Source organism: Lithobates pipiens, unplaced genomic scaffold, assembly GCF_037356315.1.
Source record: "Lithobates pipiens isolate NorthernLeopardFrog02 unplaced genomic scaffold, aLitPip1_a1.2 Scaffold_27, whole genome shotgun sequence".
Taxonomy (NCBI): Eukaryota; Metazoa; Chordata; class Amphibia; order Anura; family Ranidae; genus Lithobates; species Lithobates pipiens.
In genome coordinates, this window is record NW_027507788.1 from 142,908,942 (window position 1) to 142,936,418 (window position 27,477).

Sequence of the window (27,477 nt, forward strand, 5' to 3'; positions counted from 1 at the left end):
TTGAATTTTTTTTTAAATAAAAAGTCCCTTTAAGAGCTATGGTGACGTTTTAACATCGCTTCTGACCTGCAAAGGTCTGCATACCTAACTCTGAGAAGGATCCGCAGAGACCACTTTTATCAGAAACCGCACCGCTCACTGAAGAAGAGGATACCGGAGTTATGGTAGATAGCTGCTGTTAGGTGTGACTACAGCAAGTCACCTACTCATCAAGTTATGTTACCGTTTCCCAATTATTATTAGAGTTCTTATCTAAGCAAAGAGACACGGAAAGAAGTTCTCAGTATTTCTGCTCAGAAGACTGCACCCAACTCTGAGACTCTTTATTAACACAGGTCTTATATACACAAAAGACAGGCTTCAGGAATGTTGAAAAACAACAACAATTTCCATAAAAGGCAATTCTCTAGGCGTCTTCTGCTTTTAGAGCTGATGTGGCAGATGGTCCTTAAGATAAGGTTTCCTCTTATGTGTACGTGACTGCACCCACCCGGACTTAAGGATGATGTGTCTTTAAGATACTGAGAATGAAACAGACAAGATAAGCATTTAGTAAAACATACTGTCAACCATCTTGGTTTTCTTATACCTTGATCCTCACACTGCTGCCATAATAACGATAGCCCTCTTCAAATTGCCGACGTATATCGGCGTGAACCAGTCCAGAAGTGGTTAAAATATTGATTACATGTGGCTCCTTGTTGAACAACCAATTTGTTTAATGACCTGGTCGTTGGAACGGAACGTAGTCGTTAAGTGAGGAGTACCTGTATCTGGATCTGTCCAATCAAAAAACAAGCTCTGCTTCGCTTGGCTACTTTCCACAGCTCAAAGGTTATTGGCTTGCACTGTACACTACTTTGTATGTTGTAATGCAGAAGAAATCTGCATGAACCAGTTTATCTGGGATACTGTTGCACATTACATTTACTCCTGATCCCCAGGGGAATGCTTGGATCACCTTTTCATTACATACATACTGTAGCTCAGGCACATCAACAGTTTAGTATGCTGCCATGCTAAGCTAGCCATTAGGGATGAGCTCAGGCACTAGTCTGCTATCGTGCCAGGAAGATGTTCTAACGGAGCGCCAATCAGTGTCCAAGGCATTCCCTGCAGCCGCATGTATACAAGAAATATGTATGTACTTGACTATGGCATGTGGAATACCTGGGCCGCTTATGATTGTCAGTCCGCAGGGACATATTCGGGGGGGGGGGGGGGGGTTGACTACCGCTTTAATGAAAGCTGTTAAAATTACATGCCACCTGCAGTATTTACTTTTAGTCATTGCGTTAGGATCTGCATTAAAGTGGTATTCAACCTAAAAGCAAACATTTATTATATTGGAGCTTAACAATTCTTAGATGTGATGGCGGCATTCATTTTATTTTTTAGGATTTCTTTCTTCCATTTTCATCTGGTGATCTGCCCAGTAAGTCCAGTTGTTTTTCCAAAGAACAAGCTCTCTTGCAGATTGTATCAGTTGCAGGGATTAGAGAAACTATTTAACACACACAGGGGTGCATACAATTATCAGCTTTTATTTTATTTATGTAAAACCTTTATCCCAAGGAGGAAATTTTTTTTTTCTGTAACTGCTTAAAGTGTTAGCAGGAGTTAGGCTTCAATTTGTTAGTGTGTTTAAATTTGCTAGTACATCTAACATTTCTTTCCCCCCAGATTGACAATTCTGCAGGCCAAAGGGGCCTCCTGTGCTCCTTCACCCAGAGTGGGGGCACTGTAAGACAGGAAGGGTTTTACTGGCCAGATCAGGTGAAACGAGAGGGGAAAAAAGCCTAAAAAAAGAAAACAAATGCAGCCACCACAACTAATTGGTAAGCAGCAATATTTTTGGTTTTGGGTTTAATACTGCTTTAAAGCTAGTCGGGGTAATTTTTCTATAAGGCACACGCAGATACACTCCTGCCTTGGACCATGTATCTCACATAAAGGAGAAATTGCTGACGTGACACATTTTTCTTGACAGGCTGGTCAGCATAGTGTCAGAAGAGCAAGAAACAAATCAGGATGACATGATGCAGCATTCCTCTGCCCTTGTGCTTGTGTGCAAGGTGATCCCCACATTTCCATATTTATAGTGCTCTTGTCAAAGTTTGTTTGCTGGCCAGAACAAATATTAGTATTGATGTTATATGTTGCAGACTTGGCTTTAGCCCAACACGGATGGATTGCCCCATCTCAATATTATTGCAAGTTAAAGACAAATTATGGTGTATTTTCAATGAGAATATAAAGCAGGTTTTGGGGTAACGCTTTTCTTTTAAATTTTTGCTGTGCTATGTTTCAATTAATGTATTACATACACAGATTTCTCGATCTAGTATATATATATATATATATATATATATATATATATATATATATATATATATATATATATATATATATACTGCACATTTTTTTTTTTTTTTTTTCAACATGAGGAGAATAATACTGAGTTAAGGGGGCAGCTTCCCAAGATAGAGATAGAGAAAATACTTACTAGAGGCCCATACACACGATCGGATTTTTTAACAACAAACATGCAAATTAGCTGTTTTGGAGCAACATCCGACAGTGTGTATGCTACATCGGAGGACAAACTTTTTTGGTTTTCATCAGACTTTTGTTGGCTGTGCGAACGGACAAACTTTCTGGCAACAAAAGTCTGATGGAGCAAAGTCTGATCGTGTGTACAGAAAACCATAGGACTTTTGTACAAAGTACAAACACACATGCTCAGAACCAAGTAAAAGATCAGACAACAATACAGAAGTTGACCAAAGGTGGCGGTAAAGAGCAGAAAAACCACATGATTTGGTGAAAGTTGGCTGAAAAAGTCCTGTCGTGTGTATGCAATAATACAAGTTCTCGGCCAATGCCCTTTGTACAAAAATCCACAGGAAAGTTTGTACAAAGTCCGATCGTGTGTATGAGGCTTTAGGCAGAGCAAGATCTTTCACCAATACTCTGGGTGCTCTTTAACAGCACCCCATGGCAGCAGCAGTAGATAGGCACCACAAGTTCCTAGACCACACATTAGATGGTGTATCCCTGCAGAAAGCCTTCCTCTGCCGTCTTGGACAGAACCTCAGTTTTAAGCTTGCCATACACTAGTATATTTTTTTAAAATATTGTTCATATGACTGTTCGTATGAAAATTCTCATACCTACAATCGATCACTTGACAAAGATCGTTCAAAGTACTTTAAAAAAATTTGCTTTTAACATTCAATTTTGGATTAACCTCCTCTACATTAACTAGTAGAAATTTGTTTGTTCAAGAAAACTTGTCCATCCTGCTCCTTAAAATTTTCTTGTCAATGCAGTTGCAAGTGAATGTCAACCACACTATTATAAAATGGAAACTAAATTTTTCTAGTGAAATTTTACTAGTGCATGGCCAGCTTTGGGGTTATCACACCTCAATTTGTGCCTCTCCAGTTGTTGACAAGGTGCAGAAGAGGGGCATTGTCGCCAAGATCTCCACCTCGTCAGAGAATATCTTGTATTCAATGAAAAAAAAAACACGTGAATGGCAGAGATGATGAACCCATGTCAGGGCCATCTTTAATAGTGATTGGACCCTGGGAAAACATTTTCTTGGGCCCTCCCAAATCTACTTATCAACTATTTGTGGGCAGTGCAGGCTCAAGGGGAAGGTGCCTTGGGCCCGACAACAATGACTGGGCCCGGGGCAGCTGCCCATTTTGCCCTGTGTTAAAGACAGCTCTGCCCCAAGTGGTCAGTGTGCAGAGGGAAAACTTCTCAGCACAAGAAACAAAAGATTGCGGTTATCATTGTAAAGGCACAGACAATGATAGTGATTGTCAGTTTCCCCGGCGGCCCCTCAGATATGAGCTATGCATATTTACGGTACATTGTGCCAAGCCGGACCATGCAATACTTATGCAATACAGATACTACCTGATGTTTAGCTTTATACTTACTGAATATTATGTGCGGTCCTGTGGTGATGTCAGGGCTGCATTTGAGGCCCCCTGTTTTAGTTAAGTTGACCACTGCTGTCATTGACAGAAACCAGGACGTTCAGGTTTCAGCAGAACCTTGGCATATCTGGCACAGATATAAGATCACACACAGAAATGTATATCTTAAAAAAATGCACACTGTTGTGATTTAGGTCCACAGGCCATCGTTTTTTTTTCAGTTTTTTATTTTTTTAGTTTACACAAACTTATATTTTTTTTTAGTATGAAATATTGCATCATTACAGGCTAATTAGCGCCAACAGTTATACAAATATGTTTATAATTAATACCCACAGGATTGTTTCATGAGGCTTCAATCGCCACAAAACAAGGACTCATATGGAAGGGGAGAAAATGAATTATCTGTTTATTAATCTACATTACTTCAAATGTGTTCACATCTCACAACCTATTCACACATGTTAATGAGGATGTTTAAAAATGTAAATTTAGGGGCGTGGTTTGCCTTGAAGAGGAATGGCAGCTTAACTCGTTCGCTCTGTCAGACGGTGGCCAATTATTAGCTATAACGGGAGTTTCTCACCTCGTTTTGCCGTTCGGAGTATGGGGACTGCTTCTCGTAACAACTCCGCTTCACGCTCGAGATCCCCGAGAGGTAACAGAAACCGCACTGCCCAGACCATCATGGAATCATCCCGCTCCCACAGAGCGAATATGGCGGCCGTCACCTCAGCCTCCTCACAGGCCAGAGATGCCATAGTGCTGACGCCGGCTCCCGCTCAAAATACCGACACCTCAGCGGGTCCCCCTCCTTCACAACATCCGACGTTACATGATTTACAAGCTGTGGCTTTAGATATAAAGGACACATTCACTTCTGCAATCACGGACCTCAGACATGAACTGCAGGCTATGGCGGGAAGAGTACAGGAGGTAGAGAGGAAAACAGCATTGCAGCACTCCACACTAAGGAAGGTCACCACAGTAGTAGATTCACACACTGCACACCTGAGGGACATACAGAGGCATGTGGAAGACCTCGATAACCATGGCAGAAGACATAACCTCAGAGTGAGAGGTTTGCCTGAAAGTATTGAAAACTCTCATTTGCTCTCCACGGTCTCCACTTTATTTAATAAACTACTAGACAGACCAGATACTGACATCATTGATATGGATCGTATCCACAGGGCACTCAGACCGCGCGGCAAGGATTCGGATCCCCCTAGGGATATAATTTGCTATATTAATGATTATAAATTGAAAGAAAATATCTTAAAACAGGTTAGAACAAACAGATCGCTGGAATTTGAGGGCAATAAGATCACTATTTATCAGGATCTATCGGCCATCACTCTGTGACAAAGAAAAGACCTGCGCCCTCTGCTGGAAGTTCTTCAAACAAGGAATATCCCATATCGATGGAAATTTCCATTTGCTTTATCTGCAACACACCGCGGCCGCACAATAGTGCTTCGGTTCCCAGAAGAATTAGACTCTTTTTGCAGAGCTCTTGACATTCCATTTACAGAGGTTCCGAACTGGTATGCCGAATTCCACACTCCTAACTCGACTTCCAAGACACAGAACGAAGACTACATGGACACCCAAGCCTCACATTTCAGAAGACGCCGCTCTCCCTCCATCACCAGAATGGACCCAAATACTCCTTCGCATCCACATCAACATAGCCCTACCTCTGCTCCACATCCCAGAAGAGCACGTAGAGATCGTTAAACACCTTTTTTTCTTAGTTCCTACAATATCCATGGCTTTACGGGAAAGGAAGTAGCAAAAAAAATAAAAATAAAAAATAAACACAAAGAAAAAACAATAGAAAGAAACAATAATTTTTTTTTTTTTTTTTCAATGCTTTTTCTCGTTAAGATCATATGATGACACATGCAATACTTTATGCGTATACCTACTACTATATATTATTCTCCACTAGGTGATAAAAATGCCGGTATGTTACCTCACATGGAAATAATATCTCGGGGCAGTGGTGCTTCCGTTGAGGATACGGTACACCATGCACTTCAGCTGAGACGTATATGACAATGAAAACAATATGTGCTTTCATACGACTCATTCACCCTAGATATTGCTCTATTTGTCACCTTCAGTTTTGCTTCCCATTACAGTGGCACATTAACATTTATTCAACATCCGAGACTGAGCATCTATGTTCGGTCATGTACCGACTGAAATTATACTATACTCTCTACTAGATATGCCCCTGATATTTTATGAAAAACGATTTCCAGGCATTCATATTTTCTTCTTTTTTTGAATGGAATGTCACAAGACTTCAATGTAATCCCTATGGTCTCTCCAATTCCACGCACTGGAGGATCCCTCTTGAACTGAATTTATACAGTTGCAACTCTACTCATATTCTTCAGTCTTCTTTAGTTACGCCTAATGTACCAATGTATTTGTGATTAATAAGAAGTCTTATCAGCTTTCTCAATCCATGACTAGATCTTTCCCTTCCTCCCAACCATACCCTGCTTTCCCCCCCTCTCCTTTCCCTCCTTTCCCCAATCCCTCATTATCCCCCATCACCCTTCTCCCAACATCTCTCTCCTCATCCCCCCTACCCCTCTCCTCCCTACCCTCTCTCCATTCCCTCTTTCTATCCCTTCCCCCCCCTTTTTTTTTTTTTTTGTTTCTATAATATACACTATTACCCGTATATATTTGACCGTATATTTTGAGGAGACAGAGTTTGTTTGTTATAGTTTCTGCTCTTTACGGTTAAAAAGTTGCTGTTGGATCTGGTACACAGTTCCATGACATATGGTTATACCTCTACAGTTCTTTTAGATTTGTTTAATGGTTTTACTAGGAATTGTTAAATTTCATTGTTAGCAATTTAAGTGACATTACCTCCATAGCGGTTTACATATGCTCCTCTATTGATGGTTTACTAGTCGATAGTTCGAGCCTCAGATATGTACTAACATTTACTTATAATACTTACAGAATAAATATTATATCTATCACATAGCCCTACCTTTAGATCATTAATTCACTCAATACCATATTTTATAATTATCCTGCCATATCCACCCTTTACATATCACTATAATTAGAGGTACACCCCCCTCTGCTCTACATTCTACATTCTTTCCCGAAATTCATTCATATCATCTGCCTCTAGGCCCGCAGTCTGACGAATATTCTCGGACAACACTCCTTTTCAATTGAACCACCTCCCACAAAGTGGTACATTATTTTATTACCCCTTCACTCTACGCTTTAATTAGTATTACCACTGCCTTATACCGGCTCTCTCTTTCCTCACTTTAATAGGTGAGCAGGTTCTCACCTATAGCCGGATATCCTACTACCCAACCCATAACCCCTATCCATCCCCGATTCTTTTTCCTGTTCCACCCCCTCCCACACACATATCCAGGAGTTCTATAAGGTCAAATAGTCTGACTATACATCATACGATAATCCTTTACCCAAGCAGTACTATCTCCAGTCATCTCTTTATTTTACACCCTCCCATATCCAATTTTCCTATTTTGTTTTATCATTCTTTTGTATAATGTCTCCTAATCAAACAACATCAAATTCAACCCCAATCAAGATCATCTCCTTAAATGTCAAGGGTTTAAATTTGCCTGAAAAGAGATCTCAACTCCTTTTATATATGAAAAGACACCATGCTGATATCATATTCTTACAAGAAACCCACTTCCGAACAGATTCTATCCCTAAACTTCACAACTTAAACTTTCCTACAGTATATCACTCTACTAACACAACGTCAAAAACAAAAGGAGTCTCTATACTCCTGGCAAGACATTCCCCTATTCAAATCACAGACTCTCTCGCAGATATCCAAGGCAGATTCCTTTTTTTGAAAGGCACATACCAAAACCGGAAAATTACCCTGGTAAACATCTATGCTCCAAACAGTGGTCAAGTTCCCTTCTTTCGAGATATAAAATGTCGTCTGATAGACTTTCAAGAAGGAACATTGATATTGGGTGGTGACTTCAACACCCCATTAAACCCTCTAGTTGACACATCGAACGGCGCTTCATCCCTACCGTATACAGCCCTTAAAGCGATCAAATCTGAATTACAATCACTTTTACTCCATGACATATGGCGAATACTCTATCCAGACGGAAAAGATTATACTTTTTTCTCACCTCCACACGCTAAATATTCTAGAATTGATTATTTTTTCTTGTCCCAATCCGCCCTTCCTTATCTTCAATCAGCATCTATAGATCCTATGTATCTCTCTGACCATCACCCAATATCAATGAGCCTAATCTTCCCGGAACTTCACCCCCGATCCCAATCTTGGAAGTTAGATTCTTTTTTACTGACTGATCAAGCCATTATCACAGACATTGAAAAGAGCATTAAACAATTCTTTGCCGAAAACAACACACATGATACCTCATCGCAAATTGTATGGGAAGCACATAAATGTGTGATTAGGAGCATATTTATTGCTGCCGCCTCTAAAAAACGGAAGCTCAAGGACCAACAACAAGCTGCCCTGATCCAGAAAATTAAAGTGTTAGAGAATCTTCATAAACAATCACTAGCCCTAGATGCCCTACATTCCTTAATAACAGCCAGGAAGGAATTGACACAACTTTTAGGCAAACAAATCAAACGTAAGTACATTCTAAAACAAAAATCCTTTTACGAATTCGGAAACAAAGCCAGCAAACTTTTAGCTAGAGCCCTACAATCTCAAAGAGCCAACAATACAATACATGCCATCTCAACTTCTCAAGGTCATAAAGTCCACTCCACTCCTGATATAACTCAACAATTCCTGACTTATTATTCGAAATTATATAACCTGAATTCCCTGGATAATCCCCCGAATTCTAATCAACGAACATCCCTAATTAAAACATTTCTGACACAATACAGTCCTACTCCCATTTCAGACACCCTTGCGGAAGACCTCAACAAACCCATAAATATGGAAGAAGCGGAATTGGCTCTAAACATGTTGAAATCTGGTAAAAGCCCAGGACCGGATGGTCTGTCTGTTGGTTATTATAAATCATTCCAAAAATTGCTGCTACCTATTTTCACAACCACATTTGATGAATATTCCACATCTATAACACCCCCAAGAGATTTATTGATGGCACACGTTACGGTCATCCCCAAACCTGGCAAAGATCCCTTATTGGTGCCTAATTACAGACCGATATCCCTACTAAATGTAGACCTTAAATGGTATGCAAAAATCCTGGCAAACAGATTACTTCCCCTAATCCCTGACCTTATTCACCTCGACCAAGTAGGTTTTATTCCGGGCAGAGAGGCGAGGGATAATACCCTTAAAGCCATTAACATCCACCACTGGCTCACCAAATCTAAACAAAAAGGATTCTTTTTGTCGTTGGACGCGGAGAAGGCGTTCGATAGAGTGGCCTGGGATTATATGTCGGAATCCTTGAAAACAATTGGCATCCCAGATCGTATGCTTAATTATATTCTTATGCTATACTCCAATCCCACGGCGAGAATTCGCATTAATGGCCACCTATCGAACGCCTTTCCCATTTCCAATGGCACACGACAGGGATGCCCCCTCTCCCCGCTTATTTTTGTACTCACCTTGGAACCACTCCTTCGATGCATCAGAGCAAATCCAGATATCAAAGGCATCGATATACATTCCCGTACTTACAAACTAGCTGCTTTCGCAGATGACGTACTTTTGTTCCTCACAGAGCCACTGACAACCCTACCGAATCTTTTGACAACACTCAATCACTTTAACCAATTATCCCATCTCAAAATCAATCTTACAAAATCCCAGGCACTAAATATCACCTTATCCTCTGAAAAATGCTCACAGTGTCAGAACAATTTCCCTTTCAAATGGAACACTCACACCATCTCATATTTAGGAATCCAACTACCGTCCTCTCTAAAAGATCTATATGACACAAACTACCTACCTTTACTGCGTAATATTACTAATGACCTTAAAAAATGGTCTACTGGTATTTTCTCTTGGTTTGGGAGAACGGCTATACTCAAAATGAACATTTTACCAAGGGTTTTATACCTTTTTCAAACGATCCCTATCAAGCTTCCATCCACGTTTTTCTCAACATATAGAAGACTATGCACCAATTTTATTTGGGGTTCCACACGTCCCAGATTGAACTACCTCAAACTAACCTTTCCCAAGCTTAGTGGAGGACTTGGTCTTCCAGATGTGGAAAAATATCATCAAGCGGCCCATTTAACAAGAATCGTAGATTGGAATCTACATTCCTCCACCAAAGATTGGGTCCAATTGGAAAATTCCTTATCTAAAATTCCACTTGCACAACTACCTTGGATAACATGTAATCACACTCCAAAAATACACAAAACACACCCCTTGATCAATTCTACGCTTTTAACTTTTCGAAAGGCTTGCAAAAAATATAATATCTCATCCATTTCAGGTCCAATGACACCGATCATACTCAACCCTGCATTTGCTCAGGGAATGCGGGAGCCCTTACTGAAGATTCAATGGCCTTACAAACAGATCAGAGCCCATCATTTCTTTAAAATCGACAATCTACTTTCCTATAATGAACTATCGAACCTCCTTAGACCAAACACAATTACATACGAAACGTATCTTCTAATCAAAAATTTCCTTGACTCGCGATCTCCAAACATAGAATGGTCCAGGGCTCTCACCCCTTTTGAAGATATGTGTCAAAAATCTGAACCACATAAACACTTAATTTCTTTTACCTACGCATTATTGTTCCCATCTCAAATGCAATGGAATGATTGGACCTCCATGAAATGGTCCAATGAGTTATCTATTAACTTCACTCGTAGAGAATGGGAAACAATATACACAATTGTACACAAAGGGTCTCTGAATGTTTACGCACAAGAAAATGCTTATAAACTCATTACCAGATGGTATAGAACCCCTCTCAAACTCCATCATATTTTTCCTTCTGTATCCTCACAATGCTGGCGATGTGGAAATGAACAAGGCTCTTTATTACACATATGGTGGTCTTGCAGCAAGATCCAACCTTTCTGGAAGAAAGTTCATGCTTTAATACAAACCATCACCACATACAAACTAGACTACACACCAGCACAATTTCTTTTACACTATCCTGCAAAACCAAAACGTACCTACCTGCACTCATTGACTATGCACATGATCATGGCAGCTAACATGTGTATCCCTAGAAAGTGGCGCTCATCTACCCCACCATTAATAAGAGATTGGTTAGAGCGCATCCAAAAAACTGCTGAAATGGAAGAATTGATCCATCAAGCAAGAGACACCCCTTCCAAATTTGTACATACATGGTCATGTTGGCAACACTTTACCACCACACAAGAATATCACGCTTTGCTTAATGGATGAAGATAATTTACTTCATCATTTAAATGGATTTTACCAAGTCATGAATATGCTTGAATCCTTTTCACACCTCTACTAACCTTTTTTATGTTTGAATATATATAGTCGTATTTCCTTACTTTAGAAAACAACGGTTGTATTTTACACTTAGCTCCTTGGGGAGTCTCATACCATATTTACACCTATTGATATCTGCCAACACTCCTGGATTTTACTCTCCTTCTAAGAAACCTTCTCTCCTACGATACTATCCTTCCCTCTCTCAGATAGATCCTTATGATAGACACATTGTTTTGTTACAGATTCTGTTTACTTTATGTAGTGACTTTCCAATCCTAACTTCATACCTACACACTATTCCTTTGACCAACTTTTCATACACTTTGATCCTATGCTATATTATAGTATCCGGTCACAGTGAGTTCCCATTTGGGGTGACTGGATACTTATTTTTTTTTCACAATAAGCTCTTTCATATATATTTATGTGTATATATATATGTATTTATATATATATATATATGCTATTTATTTTTTATTTTTTTCTCTTCTCTTCTCTCAATTTATTTTGTTTTGTAACTCTTGATATTGAATGTTACATTTTAGCATAACGTTTACTTCAAAGTTAGACCTAATTATTTTGTTTTACAACTTCGTAGATTGCTGTTTGTAAAGATCTACGTTTTCCAATCTGCTTTCAATCATTTGTTTATATTAATATACTGTTATCTATATTGTATATCTGACAAAATCGAATAAAACATTATTGAAAAAAAAAAAAATGTAAATTTATAGGGTCGGCTCACACTGAGGCAGCACGACTTCCTCAGGCAACCTGCATCCGACTTCAGCGGCGGCTTGCAAAATTACTTCTGTATAGAAGTCAATGCAAGTCTCCTCAAGTCGCCTCAAAAGTAGTACAGGAACCTTTATCTAAGTCGGAGTGACTTGTGTCACTCCTATTAGAACGGTTCCATTGTACAGAATGGAGTGCGCCTTGTCAGGCGACTAAATCGTCTGACAAGTTGCCCCAGTGTGAACCGAGTCATAGTGTTTTGTGTATATTCTGTGTATTTATTATGTTCATGGCTAAAGAAATATATTTACAAAAATGTTTTTTAATTTTGTTTTTAATCAGGTAAATGTTAAATATGTCATATATTAAATGTATCATGTGCAGGCCGTGTTGTAAAATAGACCTGAATAGTAGGTGAGATCAGATTCCACTCACTACAAAAATAGTCCGAGGATAGAAACATCCCTCTTTTCTCACACAGCAGAGGTAGAACTATCTGGCCTAGTCCTATACACAGGCTGCCAGCTCCCATGAAGATTTTTGTGGGATGAAAAGAAAATTGTCTCAGTCCCTTTTGTTATAATCGTATTTTGTTTAATTACATAATTTCTAGCTGCAATCAACAATGAGTTTTTGTAATGGTACAGAAGCCATTTCCCAGCTTTTTTGTAGTTGCTTTAGCATGGTCTGAGATTGCTCCCAGGAAGGTCTTGCAGGATGAAGCAAAGGTAAAGGAGGCAAGCTGCACCTTGAATACTGTATATAAATCAGGATATTTTAGATGATTGGTGTGGTGGTGTAACAAAGACAGCTGGCAATGTAACACCGTACAGCATGGGCTCAGAGTTGCCTGGTCTAGTAGTGAGGGTTGGGAAATCTGTAGCGAGAATAGGCAGTGTAGGTGGATATGTAGTCACTAGAAGTCTCAAGAGTAGTGAATGGGGTGCTTCATAAGTAATGCCAGCCCTGCTCCTGCCAGTCTGAGACGCCTTGGGTAAAGGGGCTCTGAATACTGTGTATAGCCAGATGGGAGTCCACCTATGGTCAATTGGTTATGCGAAGCAGTGTAAGGGCCACAACAATAGAGATGTAATCAAAGAGTGGGAAGCAAAGAAGATCAGTGGGACAAATGGGAATACTCACATCCCTTGGATATGAGATGTAGGACTCTGTAAAGGTGTGGATTGCATCTTTAGTTGGCTCTGTGCTCTGTTGTTATGTTTGTAAATTGTTGAACCATTGTGCCGTCACCATATTTGATGACTGAAGTGTATAACTATATAATCAAATGTGTTTCAGTAAAGTGTTAAAAGGCTTTTGTTGTTTTTCCCACTCCAAACCTCTGATGGAAATGTCTTCTGGAAACAAAACCTTTGCTGGGGTAGCTGCTGCTGGGGTTCATCACCTTAAAGCCTAATGAAGTAAGAATTTGGCTACTGGGTGGTGCTGGTCAGCCTAGGCTGGAGGGGTTCCAGGCAGATGCCTTTGTCATGGTATTCAGGGGAGGATCCTGTGCCCATAGTGCCTCAGGTAGCCTAGAGGGCCAACCTATGCTGGGCTGGAATGGGTTAAAGAATACAGGTGCATCCTCACCATGAAGGTTTACACATTGAGGACATGCAGCCAGCATGGCTACACAGTATCGGCAAATTACTTTGACCAAACAAGAACTTGACATTTCAGCACTCAGAAATCATTGAGACGCCTGCCATAAAGACCATGTCAGGGGATTAGACTGCCTAGGAGCTTCAGCCCTGTTCCTGCGCGCATGCGCAGCGGAACGGCGCTTTGGCACATGCGCATTCGCGGCCCGGCGCATGTACATGTGCACGTCTGTGCGCATTGGCGCACGCTTAGCGTCCCCCTGGTGGCCTATAAAAGCTTCTCTGGTGCACAGATCAATTGCTGGTTTGTCTTCAGCTCCTGCTACTTGAACCTGTTCCTTGCATCTGATTACCTGTTGTGACCCGGATTGTTCTTGACGCTGCTGCTTATCTCCTGAACTTTGACCCTTGGCTTTGTTATATGGACTCAGCTTCTCTCCAGTGTTTGGCCCTCTGCCTGTGACCTGCCTCTTGTCTCCTGCCCTGACCCTCGGCCTGTGACCCGGACTTGCTTGTGTCTCTCAAAGACACTACATCTCTGCCTGTGTTTGCATCATAGACTGTCAGTGTTTGGCCCCCAGCATGGTTTCCTGTCTGCTACATCTGCCACCCTGCCAGTCTTTGCACAGCTGCTCACCTCTACTAGACCTTCAAGCAAGGCTCCTCCTGCCATCTGGGTAGCCTGTGCCTCTTTGTGCCATTTGCTCCATGTACCACCTCCAGGGGGCGAACTGCGCTTAGTCGCAAGGGTGAACTGCTCTCGGCATCTCGGCCTCAGTACTTCTCTGATAGACCATCTGTAACAGAACCACTGAGCAACCCAGACTGGAAGAAACAAGATATGCAGTCCTCATAGCAGGGAAATCCACACTGCACAAACACAAAAAAAGAAAGAGGACGTAAACACCTCGTGCATTATATGCCAAGTAGACTGATAGCAATGACATAGGAGTAGTAGCTTTGAACATGATGATATATGTTCCATATAGGCTGCTAATCAAATTTACATAAAATAAAATAACCCAAACGATCTATTTGTAACCCCTTGTACACACGGTCGGACATTCCGACGGAAAATGTACGATCGGACCGTGTTGTCGGATAATCCGACCATGTGTGGGCTCCATTGGACTTTTTCCGTCGGAATGTCCGACCAACAAAGTTTGAGAGCTGGATATAAAATTTTCCGACAACATGATCCGATCGGACTTTGTCCGATGGTTTGTAGAGAATTCCAATTCGGAAAAAGTGCCACGCATGCTCAGATCAAATTACGAGACCAAAGCTATTGGCTACTAGCCGCAACGTAGTCCCGTCGCAACAAACGAATGTCATCACGTTATGAACGATCGGATTTTCCGACAACTTTGTCCGACCGTGTGTATGCAACACCAGTTTCGGACAAAATCCGTCTGAAAAAATCAGATGGATTTTGTTGTCAGAATGACCGACCGTGTGTACAAGGGCTAATAGGGTAAGGTAATTTTTAAGGTGTGCTGGAACTATGCTGTTGTCTTATGTACATTTGTTATTTTTATTTGTGATTGTAACTTTAGAAACTTTATAGGTGGTGCTGTCCTTCAATCCCTCCCCCTCCTCTGCCCTTTCCTCAATTGAGAATGATGGGTGTAGTCTTAGTTATTGCAATTTAAGAGGGTGGAGCTTGAGGATGTACTAGCCACTGCTTCGATGAAGCATACCAGCTCCCCGAAAGGTGTAAGTGGGATTTTCAACCGCATGTTCATGAGATCAGAGAGCAGACTTCTGGATTCTGTTTTATATGCTATCAGTCTACTTGGTTTATAATGCGCCAGACGTTTGCGCCCTCTTTTTTTCTTGTTTTTATAGGAGGTAAAAGAACTGGTGGCTATATTTTTATCACATTGAGAACAATGTCTTTTAACTCATCTAAACATTACCACAGCCAAAATTAAAAGTATAGCAATACACAATATATCCAGACCCTGTGAAGGTGAAGATGTATCATGGGCGTGCAGAAAACACCACAGCATCCTGCAGAGAAAAAAAAGAATAATAAGAGGGTATAGTGGCCCTTAAAACATAGAGGCATTTTTGTACACCTTAGGCCTCTTTCACATGGGATGGATCCATGATGATCCGCCCCGTGGACATCTGCTTGCTCAGTGGGGATCGCTCCGTCGATCCCCACTGAGCAGGAAGATGACAGGTCTGTCTCTGCACACTGTGCAGGGACGGACCTGTCAGAGCGCCGCTCTCCCCTATGGGAGATCGGATGACGATGGGCCGCAGAGTCCGTCGTCAGCCGATCCGATCCACAGACAGGTGGAAAAGTATGTTTTTCCTCCGTCACACGGACATGTCACCGCTGACATACGACGCTCCATAGAGACCTGAATTGATCGTTTGTGTGAAAAAGGCCTTATTCTTTTCAACATCCCCTCCATAACATTAATGCTGCAAATGTGCATTTGGCATCAAGGTGTATGATCTTTTACCTGGATACATACAGCTATAATCACATCAAGACAACAAATCTTCCTTATAACAATGGTAAACAGAACCAGGGTTTGTATAGATATCAGTGTAGGTTTCCTGTGGTCTTTGATCAATTAAAATGTTCCTGTGAATTTTACTTACATAGAGCAGTGCTTGTATAACATTCTCCAAACACATTCAATGCCCTCTTGTGGAGAAAATGAAAAATACTTCAATAAGGCCGCTTTACATTGAAATTACTTACAAGTTACATCAGCCTGTAATGCATTTTTTCCCCAGCTTTATCTATTTGCGTAGTTACTGGAGCAGGTGAAACAAATTTGAATCTAAGTACCATAAAATTCACTTCTATAGTACTATTATAAAATGCAAGTAAAGTACTAACATACTCCACTGAATCAAGAATAATGTTTATAATTTATTTTAGAACACTATCAGTTTGCCGTAATCTTTATATAGATGTGTAAATGAGACACTTAAGTGAATTATGTATATCTATTGTAGCTAAATTGACATCCCACTAAATAAATTCTTCTCCTAAGCCTCTTTTAATAGTCACAGCCTCTGTAGCTGGTCCTGTTTGGGTGGCTGGCAAAGGAGAGAAGTGGGCAAATAGCCCCTTGGGCCACTCTTAAGGGCTGTACACATGGGCCAAATATTGTGTGGCATCAGCCAGTTCAATACATAGCTTGTGTTTGGCCCATGTATTTGCCCTGTGTGTTCGGCCAGCTTATGTAAAAGGGGCATGGCTGAAAAAGGTCTGCCAATCGGCACCCGATCAGCGCTTTCAGTCAACGGATGAAAGCGCTGACTGGTGTGTTCTGGTTGGCGGAGAGGGGTGCATTCCCTTCTCAGAACACACTAGCTCAGCAGGGGAGATCGCTGTACTAACATTGGATAGTTAGTACAGTGGCTCCTCCTGAGCTCAGTCTGCTGGGTTGAACGAAAAAACCGGAGTTAGACTTACCGGTAACTCTTTTTCTAGGAGTCTTCCAGGACAGCCTTTGAGATATAGGGCTCCTCCCTCCGGGACAGGAAACACGTCAAGCCAATTAAATAAAAGGTGTGGTCCTCCAGGCCCTCCTCAGTTTTACTCCAAGAACCGCCGGGAGGCTCTGAAAGACATAACACACTAACAATCATGTTAATACACATCCTCACCACTTAGTCCAATTTAAACAACTTTGGGTGGGAAGCCAGGCTGTCCTGGAAGACTCCTAGAAAAAGAGTTACCGGTAAGTCTAACTCCGGTTTTCTCATATCGTCTTCCAGGACAGCCTTTGAGATGATAAGCAAGGAGCTCACCTTGTCAGGGCGGGACCACTGCCTGGAGGACCTTACGTCCAAAAGTCTGCTCTTTATCAGACCATAAATCCAGACGGTAATGTCTTGCGAACGTTGAGTAGCTGGACCACGTTGCTGCTTTGCAGATCTCCTCCGGAGAGGCTCCAGCCCTCTCTGCCCATGATGCGGAAACCGCCCTTGTAGAGTGTGCCTTAACTAAGGGTGCCTGCTTCTAACTCATAGGCTTTAACTATCGCCATTCGTATCCACCTGGCGATAGACGCTTTGGACGCCTTGCAGCCCTTGCGGGCGCCCGAAAAATTAACAAAAAGTGAGTCTGACTTCCTGAAGACCTTAGTGGCTTCTAAAAAAATCAATAGACTTCTTCTGACGTCTAACAAACTTAAAGATCTCGCCTCATCCTTGTCTGAGGTTGAGAAAAAAGTTGGCAAAATAATATCCTGTGTCCTATGAAAAGTGGACACCACTTTAGGAAGAAAACTAGGATCAGTCTTAAGTACTACCCTGTCCTCTAAGATTAACAGAAATGGCTCTCTGACCGAGAGCGCTTGTAGATCACTGACCCTTCTAGCTGACGTGATCGCTATCAAAAATACAGTCTTTAGTACAATCCACTTAAGTGAAGCCCCCTCTAATGGTTCAAATGGATCTTGGGTCAGAGCTCTAAGAACCAAGGCCAAATCCCAAGTAGGACAGGACTTCATTCTCACAGGCCTGGATCTAGATAGAGCCTTGAAGAAGTTCCTGACAAATGGATTCTGCTGAAGGGAGGACTGAAGGAAAACACTTAAGGCCGCCACCTGTACCTTTAGAGTGCTGATAGATAGGCCCAGTTCTACCCCTGCCTGTAGAAAATCTAGGACTGCCGGGACCCCGGGACTTGCAATCCCCTGTTCTCGCAACCAGGAATTAAACCTCTTTCCTACCTTGGCGTAAATTGCCCTAGTAACAGGTTTACGGCATTCTAACAAGGTCTTAATCACTCTCTCTGAGAAACCCTGTGACCTTAAGATTTGTTCCTCAGATACCAGGCCGCAAGCTTGAGCCTCTCTATCTGAGGGCACAGGATCGGCCCCTGGGAAAGTAAGTCCTCCCTGACTGGTAGAAACAGCGGAGGATGTACGGCCAATCTCTTTATGCTGGCAAACCAGGGTCTCCTTGGCCAAAAAGGAGCTACTAAAATGAGGTCCGTAGTTTCCGAACGGAACTTCTGCAGAACCTCCGCCACCATCCTTACGGGAGGAAAGGCGTAACACAGGCCAAACATCCATGGATTGGCAAGGGCGTCTATCCCCCTGGCCCGATCCTGTGGGTGAACCGAAAAAAATTGTGTCACCTTCCTGTTGCCTTCTGTTGCAAATAGGTCTATTTCTGGCCTTCCCCAGCATGACACGATCTCCTCGAACACTTCCTTGTTGAGGGCCCACTCGTCCTGACCTATCTTCTGGCGACTGAGAAAGTCGGCCAGGAAATTCTGGGTTCCCTTTAGGTGAATGGCTGATATTGAGGACAAATTCTTCTCTGCCCAGCAGAAGATTTTGTCCGCAATTACCTGCAGTGCAGGGCTTCTGGTTCCCCCTTGCTTGTTCAGGTAGGCTACTGCTGTCACATTGTCTGAGCGAACTTGCAGATCCCTGCCATGTAACCGGGACTGGAATGTTTCTATAGCTTTCCAGACTGCCAGAAGTTCCTTCTGGTTTGAGGAACGACCTGTCTCTAGGTTCGACCAGGAACCCTGGGCTAAGGTTCCCTCTAGGTGGGCACCCCAACCCAGCGCACTGGCATCGGTCGTGACCACCACCGTAGCTTGTGGGGACCAGGGAAGACCCCTGTCTAGGTTGACCTGGGCTCGCCACCACCAAAGAGACCTCCTGACTGCCGAGGATAGGGGCATAACCTGATCCAGGCTCTCCTGCCTGCCATCCCAATAACGGAGCATGAGTCTTTGTAAAGGACGCTGATGATGTCTTGCCCAGGCCACCGCTGGAAAGCATGATGTCATCAACCCTAGGACTCTCATCACCTCCCTGATCTGGGCTTCCCGACCAGATTGAAGCTGGGCTACCGCCTGCTCTAGCTTGCCGATCTTCTCCTCCGGAAGAAATACTCTCATTTCCACTGAAGAAATCCTGTATCCTAAATACAGGACCTCCTGTGAGGGGGTCAGCTGGGATTTTTCCTGGTTTATCAGCCACCCCAGTGAGCGCAGGAAAACCAAGGCCTCCTGTATGTCCCTCTGCAGCTGTTGGGCCGACTGGGCTATGAACAGTAGATCGTCCAGATATGGGATCACTGTTATAGCCTTGAGCCTTAATGGGGCCAGTGCCTCTGCCAGAACTTTTGTAAAGACTCTTGGTGAGGCTGAAAGCCCGAAGGGGAGAGCTCGAAACTGGAGGTGTAACACCCCCGTGTTCAACCTCACCGCCAACCTGAGAAATCTCTGAGATTCCGGATGAATCGGGATATGCAAATATGCATCCCTGAGATCCACTGTGGCCATGTGACAGCCCTGAAACAGGAATTTGGTTACCGAGAAGATTGACTCCATCCGGAACCGCTTGTATTTTATAAATCTGTTCAGGGGACGGAGATTCAGTATTAACCTGAACTTCCCCGAAGGTTTCTTTACCACGAATACGTGGGAGTAAACCCCCAAGCCTCGCTCCTCCTGAGGTACCTGCACCATTACTTCTTGGTCCACCAGATCCCCCAGAAGAAGAGCCAAAGCCTCTGCTTTCTCTTGGTCCCTTGGTAACCTTGTTACTTGAAAGTTCGGGAGGGGAACTGAACCAAACTCCAACCTGTAGCCGTTCCTTACAAGATCTCGAATGAACGGACTTTCGGTTGAAGCTTCCCACTGTGGGAGGAACTTCCCCAGTCTTCCTCCCACCGGGACGCAGGAGTCACTGGGTTTTAGGGGAGGGTTGAGGAGGATTGAATAAGATACCTCCTCTGCCTCTTCCCTTGTGACCCGTCCAATGCTTTTTGGGGCGAACCTCCCTTTCCTGCAGGTTTTGCTGCCTGGGGCTTCGAAAAAGGCGTTTCCCTTCAGGTCTCTTTTTCCTTTCTGGGAAAGCTTTCTTCCTATCCTGCGTGCGCTCTAACGCCTCTTGCAGGCCGGGCCCAAACAAATGGTCCCCTGAAAAGGGTAATCCACACAACTTTAGTTTTGAAGCTGTGTCTCCTGACCAGGTTTTAAGCCAAACGGCCCTTCTGGCAGCGTTCACTAGTGCTGCTGATCTAGCAGCCAGTTTGACTGATTCTGCAGAGGCATCCGCTAAAAAGCCCACCGCTTTAAACAGTAGCGGAAAGGACTTCAACAGCTGTTGCCTAGAAGTACCTGCAGAAATATGTGATTGTAACTGTGTAAGCCAACACTCCAAGTTTCTGGCCACACAGGTAGCTGCTAGGGCCGGTTTAAGCCCAATGGAAGAGGCATCCCAGGCTCTCTTGAGCAGCAGATCTCCCCTCTTATCCATAGGGTCCCTGAGTGAACCCATATCATCAAAGGCCAAATCTGTCTTCTTAGAGACCTTAGCCAAGGGAGCGTCTAACTTGGGAACCTTGTTCCAGGGATGCACCGCATCCGATTCAAAAGGGAACCTCCTTCTAAGGCTACCTGAAAAAAATGGCCTTTTTTCCGGTTGTTCCCACTCCAGCAGAATCGCCTCCACTAGCGACTTATGGACGGGGAATACCCTGTCTTTCATTACACTCGACCCTTGATACATCATGTCGTGTTTTGAAAGCTGGACCTGTTCTTCTCTGATCTCTAAGGTGTCATATATAGCCTTGAGGAGGTCACCCACATCATCCAAAGACAGCTTGTATCTGGCTGATCTAATGGCCTCTTCCTCCCCCTCAGATTCTGAAGTAGACTCTGTCCTAGAGGAGGCTAATGACCTGGATAACCTCTCCCTATCCACCTCCTCCTCCTGACTTGGTTCGGATAAGGAAGGCATACTCACGGCTCTGGGTAAAGAGACAGAAGGACCCTGCATCCTATCCATCATGTTTTTAAAAGATTGGAAGGTGGATGCAATCTCATCCTTTACGGATGTTAAAACATTGTGACAAGCTGCCACCGAGTCCTCTTTTACCAGGCTACTGACACAATCTGGGCAAAGCGGCTTCTCCCAACCGGTGCCTAACTTAGCCCCACACACGGCACATTTCCTTCTGGGTAAAGGTATCTGGGCTCTGTCCTGTTTAACCTAAAAACAAAGAAAAACAGGGTCCCATTAAAATACCACCCCTAACCACACCACTGTGCTTCTAGGGTCTGTTTAGGAAGTGCCCCCCTTCACCAGCAGGTTCTCCACCCCGGGAAGGTGCTACGGGTCAGAGTGACCCCCCACCCCCCAGTGTAAGTCCTGGTCTGCCCTCACCAAGCTTACCTGAGAGGTACTGGAGCCTGTTGAACCGGAGTCCACCTGCACAACCGCACTCTCCATGGTTCCTGTGTATCACTCAGTCTCTCTGAGCCTTCACACTGCTCCAGGCAACCCTGTAGTCACACCGCCGCGCCCAAAGGACTGGAACGGGTCCTGCGGCGCCCCCTGATGACGCGAATCCGGCGGAAGTGCGTCTCTCCCACTTCCGTACGCCAGAGCGCAAAAACTCCGCCCCGACGCCGTGCGTTCTTACGAACGTACCGCTCACAGTACCCGAACGCCGGTCGGTAGAGCGAACGTCTCCCGCCGCCTCCGACCGACAGGTACGAGCGGTTAGCGCTCCGAGGGGGAGATTGCCGCGTATCGGGGTCCCGTTCTCTCCGAACGTTTAAATGGCAGCGGGGACTGAAAGCTACCCTCTCCTCCCTTCGTTCGGACCGAGGGGTGCTAAGGGCCAGGTCCATCAAGGCGCTCTCCCCAGGTAAAACCCCTGAGAAGGAGCTCCCCTTACCAGTTCCAAGACGTGCTCCTTCCCGTCCGGCAGGAAACACAAAAACTGAGGAGGGCCTGGAGGACCACACCTTTTATTTAATTGGCTTGACGTGTTTCCTGTCCCGGAGGGAGGAGCCCTATATCTCAAAGGCTGTCCTGGAAGACGATATGAGAAAAACTGTTTGTATTTACAAGGCTTTAGAAAAAAGAACAGTAAACAGCCATTGTAGGTGTCATTAATATGTGCTAATTGATGTCATTGACTATGTGTAGGATGCTGAACCATTATGCTTACTAATCTTGTAATATTCCCATTATTCCCTTTTACTGTAAAATAGTAGCTCGCACAGCAATAATGTGGGTTCCTGAACTCTTGTTTCCTGTGCCACAAAAAGCTAGCCCTCCACTGAGCTGTTCCTTGTTTTAGTCACCATGCTCTGCCCTGATGTCTGAGACTCCCATTCTTACAGGCTATAATTATTAAGGAATGGGCAACCATGGAGAGATAGAGATGTACCTGACTAATCTGGAAGTAATCCACCATGGTGCGGCATGCTTTTTTCAACGTAGCTAGGCCCCATTAAAAAGTAAGGAAGGTTCTAAGAGTCCAGGGGCCAGTAGTAAGTAAAGTAGATGTCAGGGACACGGCATGCGCAGACATGCATTAGCAGGTGCCTGCCTTGCCGGGCATAGGCTGAAGCCTACGTGCAGTACATTAGCGCTATCAGGCGAGCGCATATGCATATGTGTAAAAGTACACTCACACGTTAGCCATTAATGCTGCCACCAAATGGCCTATATAAAGACAGCAGGTGCACTAGTGCATTGCTGTTTGATCTGCAGGTTTACCCCGCCAATCCTGTGCCTGTATCTGATCCAGTATTTGACCCGGTTTTCTGACCACACTGCTGTATCCAGTCCTGACCTTTGGCTTGCCTTGACTCGATTATTCCTGCTGTTGGTCTGATTTCCTGTTGCCAAACCCAGCTTGACCATTCTTTGCCTACCTGTATCCGCTGTTGCTGCTACCTTCTGCTGCTTAGCAATCCAGTCTGATCTTGCTACTCATCAGCTGCTAATACCACTATAAAATAGAGGACTTTGCAGATGCTCTTACCTCACTGTGCTCTCGCGGCCACTGTTGCAACTCCAGTGGTCCTTGGTATAGTATATAAGGTAGAGTGCAGGAGTCAGGAGTAATGAACAGTGCAGAGGTCAGTAGTTTATAATGCAAGATGCAGGGGCCAGAAGGTAAAGCAAAGTGCACAGGTCCCTAGTATACAATGAGGAGTGCAGAGGTCAGCAGTTTGTAATGCTGAGTGCAGGGGTCAAACATATATAATGCAAAGTTCAGAGGTCAAGAGTAAGCAAAGCAGAGTGCAGGGGTCAGCTCAGTAACAAGTAACAGAGCTTAGAGGTCAGTAGTATGTTGTAGTGTAAAGGCCATTAGTATTTAACGCACAGTGCAGAAGTCAGTAGTATGTAAAATATATATAGTGCAGTTTTTGCAGAGTTAAGTAATGAGTAACACACAGTGCAGAGGTCAGGAGTAAGCAACACAGCCCCTATCAACAAACAAAAATACTCTTCTTTCAGTACACATATCTACACCCCCAAGCTAATATTGCCTAGAGCACAAATTGCCCTCTTCCTCTGTAAAATTCACCCACCAGACCTCAGGTGCCGCCATGCCTAGAAGAGTGAGGGACATCCAGCCAGGTCTCTGCTCTGCTGTGTTATATGACAAGTCAGAGTTAGGACCTCCCTCAGTCTACTGCAGCCCTGATCTGAGGTTTGAGAGACAGACTGGCCACTTCTGATAGTAGGGCAGCATAGCAGGATCACAATCTACCTGTCATATGGGTGCAATCAACAGATTGATCGCAGTCATCTTGCTGCCAGCCTACCCCTCGAGGGTATCAGCCAAGCCTAGTGAAACCCACTAAGTATAAGTGCATGAAAGTTTATTCTCCCTGCTTTGTGTTTCTGCAAATATAACTCAGTGTCAATTATATATATATATATATATGTAGTGTCAAACATAAAAGCATGCACTCTGTGCCTGTCTAGGTTAATCAGTAACACAAACGATTTGTTTTTTGATGCAACAGTTAAAAGTACAAAACAGTACAAAAATGATAGCGTTGTGTACTGTGTATACAGATACAACAATTATATAAAGCTCAAACAAAGTGGGAGGAAGAGACATTAAAAACATGACAGTTTACACCGTAGCCATGACTTTATCCCATTCCTCCCTCCCTACACCCTCCTTTTCTTTTCGCTAGTTCTTTTCTCTTCCAAATTTTGTATACCCAAATACACCATTGCAGAACTCCTGTAATAACTATGCGAATCCTCATCTTTATATTTACACTAAAAAGTAATTCTGGTTTCCACATACAGAATGCCAAATCTTCCCTTTCACATGCCACAGTTACTGCATGTCTTTGTGTGAAAACTACAATCCCAATTCCAAAAAAGTTTTTGGAAAACAGAATGCACTGATTTGCAGATCTTATAACTAGTGATGGCCGAACGGTTCGCCCGGCGGTCGTTTCGCGGCGAATTTCCGACTTTCGCCGTCCGCGGGTTCGAACGCCTTTTTCCGTCGTTCGCCCCGGCGGACTTACGTGTTTAATGTATACAAGAACTTTAACCTTTCGTGACACGTTTATCATGTGTTACAGGACAACCAATTGAGACATGACAGCTCATGGACACTTGGACATTCCCCCTAACCTATAAATACACCCGATCCGGTGGCCATTTTACATTCTTTCTTCTGTCACTGTAGGGAAAGGATCCTGTGTGGAGTAGGGACAGAGAAAACGCTAGCTATTTGGTACACAAAAGTTCTTTTCAGGACTGGTATAGGTGTTAGGTCAGCAGCCTGAGTTTCTTTTGTCAGTTTAGATAAAGGGACAGAGCGCTGTATGCTGCTATTTTAGGGACAGCTCAGCCAGATTAGTCTTTCTTCATCATCATCATCATCATCATCATTAGCTGTTACTATCAGGTCCACAAAAGAGCTGTTCCAGCTAATCGTTCCAGCCTACTCTTTTTTGCCAATTTGTATAGGGACAGGCAGGAAGCAGTGTGTCAGGCAGTGAGGATAATTTTAAAGACTTGCTGTTACTATTAGTTCCACAAAGGTTCTTTTCAGGACTGGTATCAGTGGTACGGTAATAGGCTTGTACACGTATAATATTCTTTCTTCCAAATATAGAAAGAATATTATACTTGACTGCTGCCCTTCTGCTGCAGTCTGCTAATCATTCACAACTCACTTGTTCCACAAAGCTCTTTATCAGGACTGGTAACTTGGTCTGTCTAGGGTGCTACGGTACATAGGCTTGGGTGCGGTACAGTCTGCTGTTCTGTAAGGACCGCTATCGGTCCACAATACATAGGGTTGCCGTGCACTACTGCTGACCGCTGCCCTATACTGCAGCAGTCCTTCAGCGGTATAGGGACTGACGCACAGTCTGCTAAACACTAATACACAACCTGCTTGGTCCACAAAAGTTCTTATAAGGACTGGTAACTTGGTATAGGGTGCTACGGTACATAGGCTTGGGTGCGGTACAGTCTGCTGTTCTGTAAGGACCGCTATCGGTCCACAATACATAGGGTTGCCGTGCACTACTGCTGACCGCTGCCCTATACTGCAGCAGTCCTTCAGCGGTATAGGGACTGACGCACAGTCTGCTAAACACTAATACACAACCTGCTTGGTCCACAAAAGTTCTTATAAGGACTGGTAACTTGGTATAGGGTGCTACGGTACATAGGCCTGAGTGCAGTACAGTCTGCTGTTCTGTAAGGACCGCTATCGGTCCACAATACATAGGGTTGCCGTGCACTACTGCTGACCGCTGCCCTATACTGCAGCAGTCCTTCATTGGTATAGGGACTGACGTACAGTCTGCTAATCACTAACACACAACCTGCTTGGTCCACAAAAGTTCTTATAAGGACTGGTAACTTGGTATAGGGTGCTACGGTACATAGGCCTGAGTGCAGTACAGTCTGCTGTTCTGTAAGGACCGCTATCGGTCCACAATACATAGGGTTGCCGTGCACTACTGCTGACCGCTGCCCTATACTGCAGCAGTCCTTCATTGGTATAGGGACTGACGTACAGTCTGCTAATCACTAACACACAACCTGCTTGGTCCACAAAAGTTCTTATAAGGACTGGTAACTTGGTATAGGGTGCTACGGTACATAGGCCTGAGTGCGTTACAGTCTGCTGTTCTGTAAGGACCGCTATCGGTCCACAATACATAGGGTTGCCGTGCACTACTGCTGACCGCTGCCCTATACTGCAGCAGTCCTTCAGCGGTATAGGGACTGACGCACAGTCTGCTAAACACTAACACACAACCTGCTTGGTCCACAAAAGTTTTTATAAGGACTGGTAACTTGGTATAGGGTGCTACGGTACATAGGCTTGAGTGCGGTACAGTCTGCTGTTCTGTAAGGACCGCTATCGGTCCACAATAGATAGGGTTGACGTGCACCACTGCTGACCGCTGCCCTATACTGCAGCAGTCCTTCAGCGGTATAGGGACTGACGTACAGTCTGCTAAACACTAATACACAACCTGCTTGGTCCACAAAAGTTCTTATAAGGACTGGTAACTTGGTATAGGGTGCTACGGTACATAGGCTTGAGTGCGGTACAGTCTGCTGTTCTGTAAGGACCGCTATCGGTCCACAATAGATAGGGTTGACGTGCACCACTGCTGACCGCTCACCTATACTGCAGCAGTCCTTCAGCGGTATAGGGACTGACGTACAGTCTGCTAATCACTAACACACAACCTGCTTGTTCCACAAAAGTTCTTATAAGGACTGGTAACTTGGTATAGGGTGCTACGGTACATAGGCTTGAGTGCGGTACAGTCTGCTGTTCTGTAAGGACCGCTATCGGTCCACAATAGATAGGGTTGACGTGCACCACTGCTGACCGCTGCCCTATACTGCAGCAGTCCTTCAGCGGTATAGGGACTGACGTACAGTCTGCTAAACACTAATACACAACC

At 43.8% G+C, this 27,477-nt stretch overlaps 1 long non-coding RNA gene across 1 annotated transcript; it reads right to left on the minus strand.

The window, feature by feature from the left end:
* Positions 1–277: 277 nt before the first annotated feature.
* LOC143934192 (uncharacterized) lies at positions 278–17,436 on the minus strand. The gene is made up of 3 exons (XR_013263223.1): positions 15,721–17,436; positions 14,395–14,627; positions 278–521 (listed from the first exon to the last, which is right to left on the minus strand). It is a non-coding gene; the product is annotated as an uncharacterized LOC143934192 (long non-coding RNA).
* Positions 17,437–27,477: the final 10,041 nt, after the last annotated feature.